We start from the raw sequence: 13,155 nt of genomic DNA, 5'->3' as shown, positions 1-13,155 counted from the left end.
GGAAGTGTTTTGCATAACTACAAATGTATAACCTATATTGAATTGCTTGCCTTCTCAATGATGGTGGGTGAAGAGGGAAGAAGAGAGAGAATTTGTAATTTAGAGTTTTAAAAACAAATATTAAAAACTGATTTTACATGCAGCTGAGAAATAAGATATACAGGCAATGGGGTATTGAAATCTATCTAGTCCTACAAGAAAATAAGGGGGAAGGGGATAAGAGGCAGGGAGTGATAGAAAGGAGGGCAGATTGGGGGAAGGGGTAGTTATAATACATGCCATCTTGGTGTAGGGGGAGGAAGGGAAGGGAGGATGGGAAGAAAATTTAGAACTCAAAATCTTGTGGAAATTAGTGGTGAAAACTAAAACTAAATAAATAATAAAAAATAAACTTATAAGAGATACATATGAAATAACATATCACTAAAATAAAAGACCATAAACAATGAATTAATATCAATACCAAACACATATTCGTTAAATGCCATCACATCTAAATACTCAAAAAAAAAGTTAAATGAGTTACTAGGAGACACAGATAAAATTATAATAGTATAGAACTTCAATTTGCCCCCTTTCAGATCTAGATAAATATAATAATAACAACAAAACTAATAAAAAGTAATAGATCCGAATAGAATTTTATTAAGGTTAGATATGATAAACATATTGAGATGATTGATCGGTGATGTAGAATGACTTTTAAATGTATTAAATTGGTGCCAGAAGGTAGAATTAGCATCATCAAGTCAAGGAAGAATAAATAAATTTAGGCTTGAAATCAGGAATAAACTTTCTAGAAGCTAGAGTTTCCCCAAAATGGAATGGTCTGCTTGTGGAGGTAGAGAGGGTTCACCCTTGTTAGAGACTCTCAAGGAAAGGCAGGGTTACTACCTTTTAGGTATTTTGAAAAAGGGATTCTTTTTCAGTTAAGGGATGAAATAGATGGCTTCTGATCTCCCTTTTAGCTCTGAAATGATTCAGCATATTACTAGTGATAAACAAAGTACTATCTAGGTACAAGCTATTATTATTGTAGAAGCCTTTCACTGTCACCATCTTGTTGTCCTCTTTTCTTTTTCAGAATTCTCCCCACCTGGAAGAATATCTCTGGCATTCCTAGACCCAGAGAAATAGGATGACCTCCCTGCCCCCACAACTATCCCCACGCTGACTGATTGATGAACAAGTACCAATCCAACTGGCCCACTTTAGCTATCCAGCCCAAGACCAACAGATCACATGATGCTTTCAATCCCATTCAGCTGTTCATTCTGGCTATCTGAGCACCAATTCTGGTGTTACATTTCTTTTTCTTCTCTTTCTCCTTACCTTCTCCCACCCCTTTAAATATCTTCCTTCCTCTTCTTGCTGTAGGCTCAGTTATCAAATTATATTATCATTGTTTCAGGAAAGGGCATGCCAATTGACTGCTTCATGTACTGCTCCATATTTGTGCATACCCTAGATGCTTTCTTTCTTTTTTTTTTCTGGGACCAACTCTAATGAAATGAAATTTAATATAAATAAATGTAAAGTCTTACATTTGGTTATCAAATATATAAATACAACATTAAAAGAGATGGTTAGACAATTCACATGAAAGATATCTAGGGGTTTTGGTGGATTACAAACTTAATATGATTCAACAAAGTGATATGGAACCCCAATGCTTTCTTTTTTTATCATCATTCCCACATACATGTTCCCTCCTCCCTTGGAACATAAAGTCCTTGAGTCCAGGGATTATCTCCCTTTTGCATTCTTCTCCCCAGCATTTGGTATAATGTCATGAGTGATTTATAATTCTTATTTATTTAAATTATTCTTTATTTTCCTTGAAATGTCATAAACAATTCAAACTATAGAACTGGTGACCACTGGGTGATCACTTGGTATAACAAATATGGAGACCTAGTTGAAGCAGACATGATGCAAGCAAAATTCATGGAATTGATAAAAATCACAGATGAGTTTAAAATTCTCCTACTCTCATCAATTTCCTATCTTTCTTGGAATTCTCAGCAGCATCATTAGAAAACTAGCTTTATTTCCAACTTGAGCCCATGTGGAATTACCACTTTGTTCTAATCAATATCTTCTGTGAGCATCACACGAACCCTTGAGGGAACATCAAAGTATCTCTTCTCATCCTGTTGGAGGGAATCCCACCCCCTCCTCCAAGATTTATAATGATCACTGATATTTTATGCATTGATTTTACATTCACTCAGGCACAACATTGAGATAGAAATTCTGCTCCAACCTGTCTCAACCCCTCAAGGTTTCATTTTCTCTCTTTTTGCAAAAGATTAGATATAATTCAAAATTTATGTGGCAGAAACCTGATAACCTGACTGTGCCAAGATGCTATTCTATGCACAGGTCTGTTCCTTTATGAAAGCTATTGTGTTGTGAAAATGTATTCATCCCACCAATCTATTTTTATCAAGTCAATTCTGATGTACTGGAGGAATATTTGCTTTTTTCTTCCTCTTAAAAAAACATAAAATATTCTTGGGTCATGGTCTTTAAGGTTGCAGTGTAAATCAGTAAACATTTCCATTTATTTCATTTAGGGGAAAATAGTTCTTTTTAATTGGGCTGAATTGCTTTGTGTATGGGTAACCACAGAGCAGAATGCTAGGCATAACTTGTGAAGATGCTTGCAAAAATCAAAACAATCTAAAACAAGATGATGAACCCAAAATTTAGGTCAGAGGTGTGAATATTATGAAATTCTTGATGTTACTGGAATAGCGCCTGGGTACATCTTCATGGTTGCTTCTGATAATGAACATATCCTCACATTTGCACTTCTCTTCCATCCCTTGCCTTAAGCGTTATTACTACAAAATCCAGCATCTCCCTGTCATGCCAAGGGAAGTTAGTATCAATGAGTCTTCCAGGGAAGTATATTTAAATTGGCTTGAAGAACCCAGGATCTCAGTACTGGCACTTATTTTCTTTCACTTGGAATATTCCAATTACCTCTTAACCAGTCTCTCTGCCTCCAGTGTGATTCCTTCAATCCATCCTTTATAAAAGTGCTTTGAAGACCAAGATCTCTCACAGCATTCTGGGTCATCACCAGTTGCCCTGACCTACTTCTTGCTGTTGTACTCCTATGACTCTGGATGAGAGAGTGAAGCTGATGACTTTGTACAGCTCTGCCTCACTTACATCCAGTTCACTTGTAAGATAAGATACCATCTTTCTGAAGGTATTGGTCCTTTCTAAGAATAGAGAATGAACGAGTATTGCAACACAATCATATACCACAACTTTTAAAATTGATAAATATGTTTGTACATATAGTACCTTTTCCTTTTCTTCTGATCTCTTTGGGATAGAGGCCTAGTAGAAGTATTTCTGGGTCAAAGGGTATGTACAGTTTTATAGCCCTTTGGCTGTAGTTCCAAATTGTTCTCCACAATGGTTGGACCAGTTCACTACTCCACCAATAGTCTATTAGTGTACCTATTTTCCTTCATCCCTTCCAACATTTGTCATTTCTCATAGGTGTGAGATAGCACCTCTGAGTCCTTTTAATTAGTGTTTCTCTTATCAATAGTGATTTAGAGCATTTTTTCATATGGTTATAAGTAAATTTGATTTCTTCTGAAAACTGCCTACTCACATTCTTTCATCATTTGTCAATAAGAAAATGGCTCTCAGTTTTATAAATTTTATTCATTTCTCTATGTATTTGAGAAATGATGTCTTTATCAGAGAAACTTGCTGTAAATTTTTTATGTTACTTCACTATTTAAGGTATCTTTTAAGAAAATGTACTTTCCCTGATTATCTCTTTTAATTAGGTCTCTTTCTTTTCACTTTGTCTGAGATCTTGATTGCTACCTCTGCCTTTTTTACTTTAGATAAAGCATATTAGATTCTACTTCAACTCTTTATTTTAACTCTGTGTCTGTCTTTCTATTTCAAATGTGTCTCTTTTAAGCAACATATTTTTTGTTTCTGGCTTCTAATACATTTTATCTGCTTCTGTATTATGGGTGAGATCATCCCATTCACATTCCAAATCATGACTTCAACTCTGTATTTTCCACAATCCTATTTTCTTCTCTTTATTCTTTTCTCTCTCTCCTTGCCTTCCCTCAAGTCTATTTTGCTTCTATTACTTCCTTTAATCTGCTCCCCTTTTGTCATCCCTCCCCCTTTCTTTTATCACCACCCCTTCCTATTTCCTTATTGAGTAAGCTAGATTTTTATATACAAATGAATATGTATACATATTCTTCCTTCTTTTGGTTGAGCTGAACACAACATTTGACTTTCAAGTACAAAAATCAAGAGAAGCACAAAAAGGTAAACTGCTTTTATGTCATCTGAATTTGTCTTGCAAAAATATTTCAATAATCATATTTCTGTTTAAAGATATTATATTGAGAAGGCATCAAAGAATTCCACAACAGGAAAAAAGTTAGCAACTTCTGTTTTGCATAGGTGATTAGTTCTTTAGTCTTCTTTATCCAAAGATAACATCATGCCACTCATGAGTCATGAAATTTCCATGACTCATTCTTGCTTAAACAATAAAGGCCACCCTTTATTCTCTTGGCAACCCTGGAGACATCCTTGACTTCTCAGTCATAGTCACTTCATATCAATTCCTAAATCTTCTTTCTCTGTCTTTACTATTCCTCTCACCTCCCCTTTCTCTCATTTGCTTCCTTCTTTTTTTTTAAGCAATCAGGGTTAAGTAACTTGCTCAAGGTCACATGGCCAGTTATCTCTGGGTGTGTTGCTAAGTATCTGAACCTGGATTTGATCCCCAGGTCATCCCGACACTGGAGCCCATGCTCTTACTCACTGTGCTATCTGGCCACCCCTGCTTCCTTCTTTCTAAGTGTCACCATCCTACTTAGGACCTCACCATCTCTTTCTTGGACTATCAAAATAGCCTACTAATTGTTCTCTCCAATCCCTCCTCCACAACTGCCAAGGTGATTTTCCTAAAATATAGGTCTGACTCTTCCATTAGTAGGGAATACATTTATATATTTAAAGGATATAGAATTGTCGAGTTGCAGAACATGAGACTCTAAATACAGATCTGATCTGACCTTCAGGATATCAGTGCAATTTAGCCCAGGACCAGGATAACTAGCCCTCTTTCTAACTGCATGTTCTCTTAGCCTGGCTCTGCTGTATATGCCGCGCTGCCTCAACAAAAGGCCTTCGTCCTTCTGCCTGGTTGCCTCTGACCCAAGCATTCCTTCCTGTTTGCTCCAAAGTCACTGTTACTTCTGATTTATTCTTCCATTGCTTTTTTTCTAGAAATCTGTATAACCCAGATGTAAGTAGTTTGGGTAAAACCATTTATCTGGCCTTTAGTTTTCTCATCTGTAAAATAAGGGAATTAGCTCAGGTATTATTAAACTGGGATAGACAGTGGATTCTACTGACCTCTCCCAGAGGACTCTCCCAGAGTCTATCATAAACAAATGCTAAAACCAAGTAGAAACAAAATGAAGAATTCCATAATCATAGTAACCATGCTGCTGCATTGCTTGAGGCTAAGGACTCTCATTTTTCATCTCTGCATGTCCAGTTTATAAGAGGGACTCCAAACAGTGGCCTGAAATGAATTGGATTGGATTGACTTTCATTAATAGATCAAATGATTTGACTAGGTATTCTTAACCTGGGATTTCTAAAGAAATTTCAAGGGATCAGTGAACTTGAATGGAGAAGAAAAACCGCTTTATTTTCCCCTACCTCTACCTGAAATTCAGCATTTCCTCTATTTAAAAGCATTATTCTAAGAAGGTTTCACCAAAATTCCAAAAGTTTCCATCACACACACACACGCACACACACACACACACACATACACGTGCACGTGAACAAACACACACACACACACACACACACACACACACACACACAAAGACTAAGAACATCTGGGTCAGAAAATCATCAGTAAGGTCCCTACTGACATGGACACCCTCCAGACACTCTGATACTTTGTCTCTGGATTTACTTGTACGGTTTTTGTTTTTGTTTTGTTGTTCAGTTTTTTTTTTCATTTTTCAAATGCTTTATTAACTTCTGATTTACATCATTCATTTCCACCAAATTTTGAGTTACAAATTTTCTCCCCATTTTTCCCCACCCACTGCCACAAAACAGCAGTCCCACAGGATATCCCCTCCTCCAATCTGCTCTCTCCCATATCTTCTCCCATACCCCCTTCTACTATTCCAATAGGGCAGGTGGATCTCTATGCCCCAGTGCCTGTATAACTTATTTCCTAATTACATGTAAAATAGTATTATTAATAGTATGTATGTATATATATATATATATATTAAACAATTTTTTACAAAACATTGAATTCCAGATTCATTCCCTTCCTCCCTTGTCACCCACCCTTACTGGGAAGATAAGCAATTCAATATAGGTTGTACATGTGTGGCTAATGCAAAATATTGCCAAAATAGGAGTCTAATGTTGCATTGCTCTGCTTGGTTTGCTTCCTTTGCCTGGTCATGTTGCCACTCAGTCACTTGACCACTGTAGGACTTTTCTTTTTTTTTTTTGCCACAGTAGGACTCTGCCACCAGATAGGGTAGCTTCATTCCAAACGCTGGTGTTTTCTCAGCTGCCTGAGGTATTAGTTGTGTGCCCTCTCTGAAGCCTCCACACGCTCTGACAAACTGGTCACACAACCCAGGACCTCCACTCTACACCGCAATCCAGATCCAAGAAGGTTAAAGCAAGAACAATTACCCCTTAGACTGGTCACTTGGTCCCCCTACACTCTGCAGTCCAGGAGCTGAAGCAGTTGTGTGGCGGCAGGTGTGCTGCAGCACTCAGTGGCTTCTCGTCTTGGGAGCAAAATCTGATGCACTCCCAACTACTGGGTCCCAAAGTCCACACTGCACTGACCTCTCACTTTGTCCTTTGCATCTATGTGTTGATAATTCTGGAGATGGCCACAGCTGCTTGTGATCTGCAGTCCCTCCAGCTGGGGGCCAGTCAGGCCCACCCTGGGGCTAAAACCTCTGGCTTGTGCTGGCTGGGGTCAGCTCCCAGAGCACTGTGCTGGCTGATTCCTGCTGGCCTGCTGGGCTGTCCTCAGTGGGAGATTAGCTTCTTTGTGTCATTTTCTGAGTTCTGTAGCTCCAAAGTTTGTTCAGAGTCCCCTTTTCCATGAATTGGAGGTGAAGTGACCCAAAGCTTCAAGGAGGTCCTATTTCTACTCTGTCATTTTGACTCCACCCCCTTGTCCAGTTTTTTTTGTTGTTGTTCAGTCATGTTTGACTCTTCATGACCCTAAGAATTACAGAACATCTGGCCTTTCTATCCTCCACTATCTCCTGAAGTCTGTCCAAGTTCATGTTTATGGTTTCCATAACCCTATCTATCCATTTCATCCTCTACTGTCTCCTTTTCCTTTTCCTTTCAAGAAACTATTAATAACTCTGAGCTGTGTGATTTGACTATTTCATATGTAACAAGAGAATTTCCCACTACTCAGTGGGAACATCATTGCCCCTAAACCTGGAATCCCTCTGTGGGATCTGTCTGGCCCTAGAAGATGTTGTGTGTATTCAGCCTTGTCAAAAATAGGGAATGAAGAAGTTATAATTTTTTGGAATGTTGTCTGTGAAGATGATCACAGTAGGACATGCTGGAATATTATAGAGGCAATGGGTTAATAAGAGTCCTTTGGGGAGAAAGGAGAAATAGAGTAAAATTTGGAAAGATGAGAGAAAAAATGTTTCATCTACTCTACAATTTGTCCCAGGACTGACTTTTTTGACAGACTTGATGGAAAGAGGAAGGATGGTGTGTGTGTGTGTGTGTGTGTGTGTGTGTGTGCATGTGTATGTGTGTGCGTGTGTGTGTGTGGTGTTTGTCATCACAAATTTATTTCGGTTTTTCAGATTAATTCCTTAGAACCTTATCTAGATTCTTGGGACCTCATGTCTGCAATTTGAAATATGTATGACAAGAAGACATTATCTTTCTTATAAGTAGGTTAAGATCTATGATTGTAATAGACACAGACAGAAGAACATCCCAGAGATTGACCCTTTTTTCATAAATGTCTCTGTAAATCATTAACATAATCATAATTCACTTGATGTCAGAAAAATACCATATAGAGATGTCACATTAAAGCAAGATTTTAAAGAAAAGGAACTCCTAGGTACATTAGATATTTAAATATTTATTGAATGACTATTTTGTAAGTAATGTGGCATTTTTTAGCATTGTAGGGGGATATACTTGAATACCTAAAGAATCTGGGATTTCATTGTTCCATTAGTCAATAGAGATTTGTTAATATACTAGGTATTAGTGAAGACTTTGATCCTCTGTGACATAGAATATGATCTTGAAAACCTCATGCTATACAGACATAGATACAAAGTACTGAGTGGTTTTCATAACAGCTAGAGATGAATTACTTCTAAACTGAAGCAGTATGGTATAATGGATAATGTTGAACTTGGAGTCATGAAGACCTCAGTTTGAATGCCTTATCACATTAGCCCTTATTGAGTTACTCAATCTCTCTCCATCTCAATTTCCTCATCTGTAATATAAGAGCAATGTTAGTGCCTACCTCACACCTATAGTGTGAGAATCAAATGAGATGCTAAGATATACATTGTGTCCCAAAGTCTTGGTTTAGTTTTAAGCTATTAACACTGGAAAGACCAGCAGTATCAAATTCCATAAGGATCTTTTCTTTTTTCTTTAGTACTTTGAGATAAGCCTTTTTCATCTTAATACTGGTTTTCTTTATGGACAAAATTAGCATATTGAGAACATATACAGCTTGGTCCTTCATGATACTCTTAAATTCTTGTAGTGTTAAAGTTCACTAAAACATATGGTTTATATATAAACACAAACACATGTTTTTGTATATGTATATGTGTGTATGCATATATACATATTACATGTATATATATAGTATACACATATACAATATACATGCCTACATATTTTACATATTTATATATTTTACATATTTACTAATTGTAAAGCACTATATCAACACTAGGCATTAATTAGTATTGCTATTTCAACCAAGGGGATCAGGTAAGACTTCATGATACTGGTAGTATTTGAGATTGAAAGATGGATACCATTTTGTCAGGTTGTTATTTGTCCTTAGATTTCTAAGAAGGCTGATGACATCAGAGGGTTATGTCCTGACTTGCATGTGAATTGGATTTAGGTGACGAAGAACCATACAAAGTTGGCAACCTGACTCTTTCAGAGTCATTAAAGTCCAGTGGCAAGAAAAACTCGAGATGACTTTTGGAAGGTCCAAAATGCAGCAGATGACCTTAATGTCTTTGATATCTAACCAAGTTCTAAGTGCTCCACAGTTCCTGCTTCAACTTCGTTCATGGCCATTGGAATGAATTGTTCTTGTCTGTCCATTTTTCTGGGAGAAGTCTTCCCAGGCTTGGGGTAGACTTCCTCCTATTTTTTTAGGTAGCCATGAGAGAAAGTACATTTTAGACTAAAAGAATGATATGACCAAGGCGACAAAAATCACAAAACATGTTTGGTGGTGAAAAAGAATGTCATGTGGGCCAGTTGGAGAGGAATACAAGGTTTTAATGAGAAATAATGATACATGAGTCTGGGGAAGTAGGTTGAAGCAATATCTAAAGGGCCACAAAAACTAAGCTAAGGAGTTATGAAATGAAGAATAATATAATCAAATGAACAATTCATTTCCACAAGATTTTGAGTTACAAATTTTCTCCCCATCTTTCCCCTACCCACCACCCTGAAACACTGACCCCACTGTATACACCCTCCCCCAATCTTCTCTCTCCTCTATCCTCCACGAGCCCCCTCTGACCTTCCAGTAGGGAAAGATGGATCTCTACCCCAGTGCCTGTATATCCTATTTCCAGTTGCATGTAATAAAAAATAACAATATCTTTTTTTCAGCATTTTATTTTAAAACTTTGAATTCCAGATTCTTTCCCTTCCTCCCTTGTAACCCACCCTTACTGGGAAGATAAGCAATTCAATATAGGTTGTACATGTGTAGCTACACAAAACATTCCCATAGTGGATATAATGTGACATTATGTGTGAAATATGTGATACTATTTCCCTTCATCCCATCCCACCCCCAACTCATTCTATTCTCTACTTTGACCCTGTCCCTTTTCAAAAGTGTGTGATTCCAACTTCCTTCCCCTCCAACTACCCTCCCCTCCATCATCCTCCCTCTCATCCCCTTCCCCCCTACTCTCCTACTCTCCTGTTTACACCCTATTTATTTTTTATATATTTTATATGTATATTATATAATTATATATTATTTAAATACCCTATTTAGTGTATATGTCATTCCCTCCCTAAGCCAAATTCAATGAGAGTAATGTTTTCTCATTCTTTTTTGCCTTCCTGTTCTTCCCCTCCATTGTAACCGTTTTTCCTTGCCTCTTCTATATGAGATAACTCACCCCATTCTGTCTCTCCCCATCTCCCCTCATTATGTTCCTCTCTCACCTCTCAATTTCATGCTTTTGGTATCATCCCTCCCTATTGAATTGGTCTTGTGCCCTCTTTCTATGTATACTATACACATATATACACACTCACATATGTATTCATATGCTAATAAACCCTACTATATAGACATATATTTGTGTGTATACATACACACACACACACACACACACACACACCCATTTCTATTCCCTTCAGCTATTCTCATACTGAGAAAAGTTTCATAAGTTACAATTATTGTTTTTCCATATAGGAATGGAAATACTTTGACTTTGAAAAGTTCCTTATGATTTCTTTTCCCTGTTTACCTTCTCATGCTTCTCTTGTTTCCTGTATCAGAATAACAAAATTTCTATTCAACTCTGGTTTTTTTTTTTCATCAAGAAGGCTTGAAAGTCCTCTATTTCATTGAATGACCATATTTTCCCCTGAAACATGATACTCAGTTTTGCTGGGTAGATAATTCTTGGTTTTAATCCCAGCTCCTTTGACCTCCAGAATATCACATTCCAAGCCCTTTGATCCCTCATAGAAGAAGCTGCCAGATCCTGTGTTATCCTGATTGTGTTTCTACAATATTCAAATTGTTTCTTCCTGGATGCTGTAATATTTTCTCCTTGATATGGGAACTCCAGAACCTGGCTATAATATTCCTAGGAATTTTCTTTTGGGGATCTTTTTCAGGAGGTGATCGGTGGATTCTTTCAACCTCTATTTTGCCCTCTGGTTCTAAAACATCAGGGCAGTTTTCTTTGAGAACTTCCTGGAGGATGCTTTCCAGGCTCTTACTTTGGTCATGGCTCTCAGGCAGTCCAATAAATTTTAAATTATCTCTCCTGGATCTATTTTTTCAGGTCAGTGGTTTTTCCAATGAGATATTTCACATTGCCTTCCATTTTTTTTTTCATTTCTTTGTGTCTGTTTAGTAACATCTCAATTTCTTAAAAAGTCACTAGCTTCCATTTGCTCCTATTTAATTCTGAAGTAATGATTCTCTTCAGTGAGCTTTTGAGATTCTTTTTCTATCTGGCAAATTTGACTTTTTAAGGCATTTTTCTCCTCATTGGCTTTTTGAGCCTCTTTTGCCATTTGAGTTAGTCTGTTTTTTAAGGTGTTATTTTCTTCAGTCACGTTGTTGACTCTCTTTTCATTATTTTCTTGCATCATTTTCATCTCCTTTCCCAACTTTTCCCCCACTTCTCTGATTTGGTTTTCAAAATCCTTCTTAAGCTCTTCTATGGCCAGTAATCAGTTCATATTTTTTTTTCAAATGCTTTATTAACTTCTTGTTTACATCATTCATTTCCTCTGGATTTGAGTTACAAATGTTCTCCTTGGTTTTTCCCCTACCCACCACCCCAAAATAGCAGTCCCACAGTATATCCCCTCCTCCAGTCTGCTCTCTCCCATATCTTTTCCCATACGCCCTTTGACTTTTCCAGGAGGGCATGGTGGATCTCTATTCCCCAGTGCCTGTATATCTTATTTCCCAATGACATGTAAAGTAGTACTGATACTAGTATATATTTTTAACATTTGAGTATAAAACTTTGAATTCTAGATTTATTTTGTTCCTCCCTTGTCACCCACCCTTATTGGGAAGATAAGCAATTCAGTATAGGTTATACATGTTTGACTATACAAAACATTTCCATAGTAGATATATTGTAAAAGACTGACTATTTTATTTCCCTCCTTCCTATCCCACCTCCCACTTGTTCTATTCTCTACTTTGATCCTGTCCCTTTTCAAAAGTGGGTGCTTCCAATATCCCTCCCCCCAGCCTGCCCTCCCTTCCATCAACCCCCCTCTCATCCCCTTCCCCCTACTCTCTTGTAGGATGAGATACTCTATTTAGTGTGTATGTCATTGCCTCCCTGAGCCAAATTCAATGTGAATAAGGGTGACCCATTCCCTTTTGTCTTCCTGTTCTTCCCCTCCATTGTAACCATTTTCACTTGCCTCTTCTATATGAGATAGTTTGCCCCATTCTGTCTCTCCCCATCTCCTCTTATTATTTTCCTCTCACTTCTTAATTTCACCATTTAAGTATCATTCCTTCCTATTAAATTGCCCCTGTGCCCTCTATCCATGTATACCTGTCAACATATATCCACACATTCACCTAAGTATTTATATGCCCATATAACCTCCTATATCTGTTTTTTTAAGGTATTATTTTCCTCAGTCAGGCTGTTGACTCTTATTTCATAATTTTCTTGCATCATTCTCAATTCTCTTCCCAATTTTTCCTCCACTTCTCTTATTTGCTTCTTAAAGTCTTCTATGGACTTTAACTAGCTCATATTTTTCTTGGAAGCTTTTGGTGCTTTTTGTCCCCAAAATAGGAGTGTAAAGTTATGTTGTTCTGTTTATTTTGCTTTCTTTGCCTGCTCATGTTACCACTCAATCACTTGACCACTGGGCTTTTTGCCACAGTAGGACTCTGCCACTAGAGAGAGAAGCTTTGTTCCAAGTGCTGGGGTTTTCTCATCTGCCTGAGGTATTAATTAGGTGCCCTTTCTGAAGCCTCCACACACTCTGGCAAGCTGGTTGCACACCCCAGGACCTCCACCCTAGACCACAATCCAGAACCAAGCAGGTTAAAGCAAGAGCAATTATCCCTCATCC

This window comes from Petaurus breviceps, unplaced genomic scaffold, assembly GCF_028583685.1.
Source record: "Petaurus breviceps papuanus isolate PSGF00001 unplaced genomic scaffold, PetGlider_PUasm1.0 90849, whole genome shotgun sequence".
NCBI classification, from domain to species: domain Eukaryota; kingdom Metazoa; phylum Chordata; class Mammalia; order Diprotodontia; family Petauridae; genus Petaurus; species Petaurus breviceps.
This window is presented reverse-complemented; position numbering follows the sequence as displayed.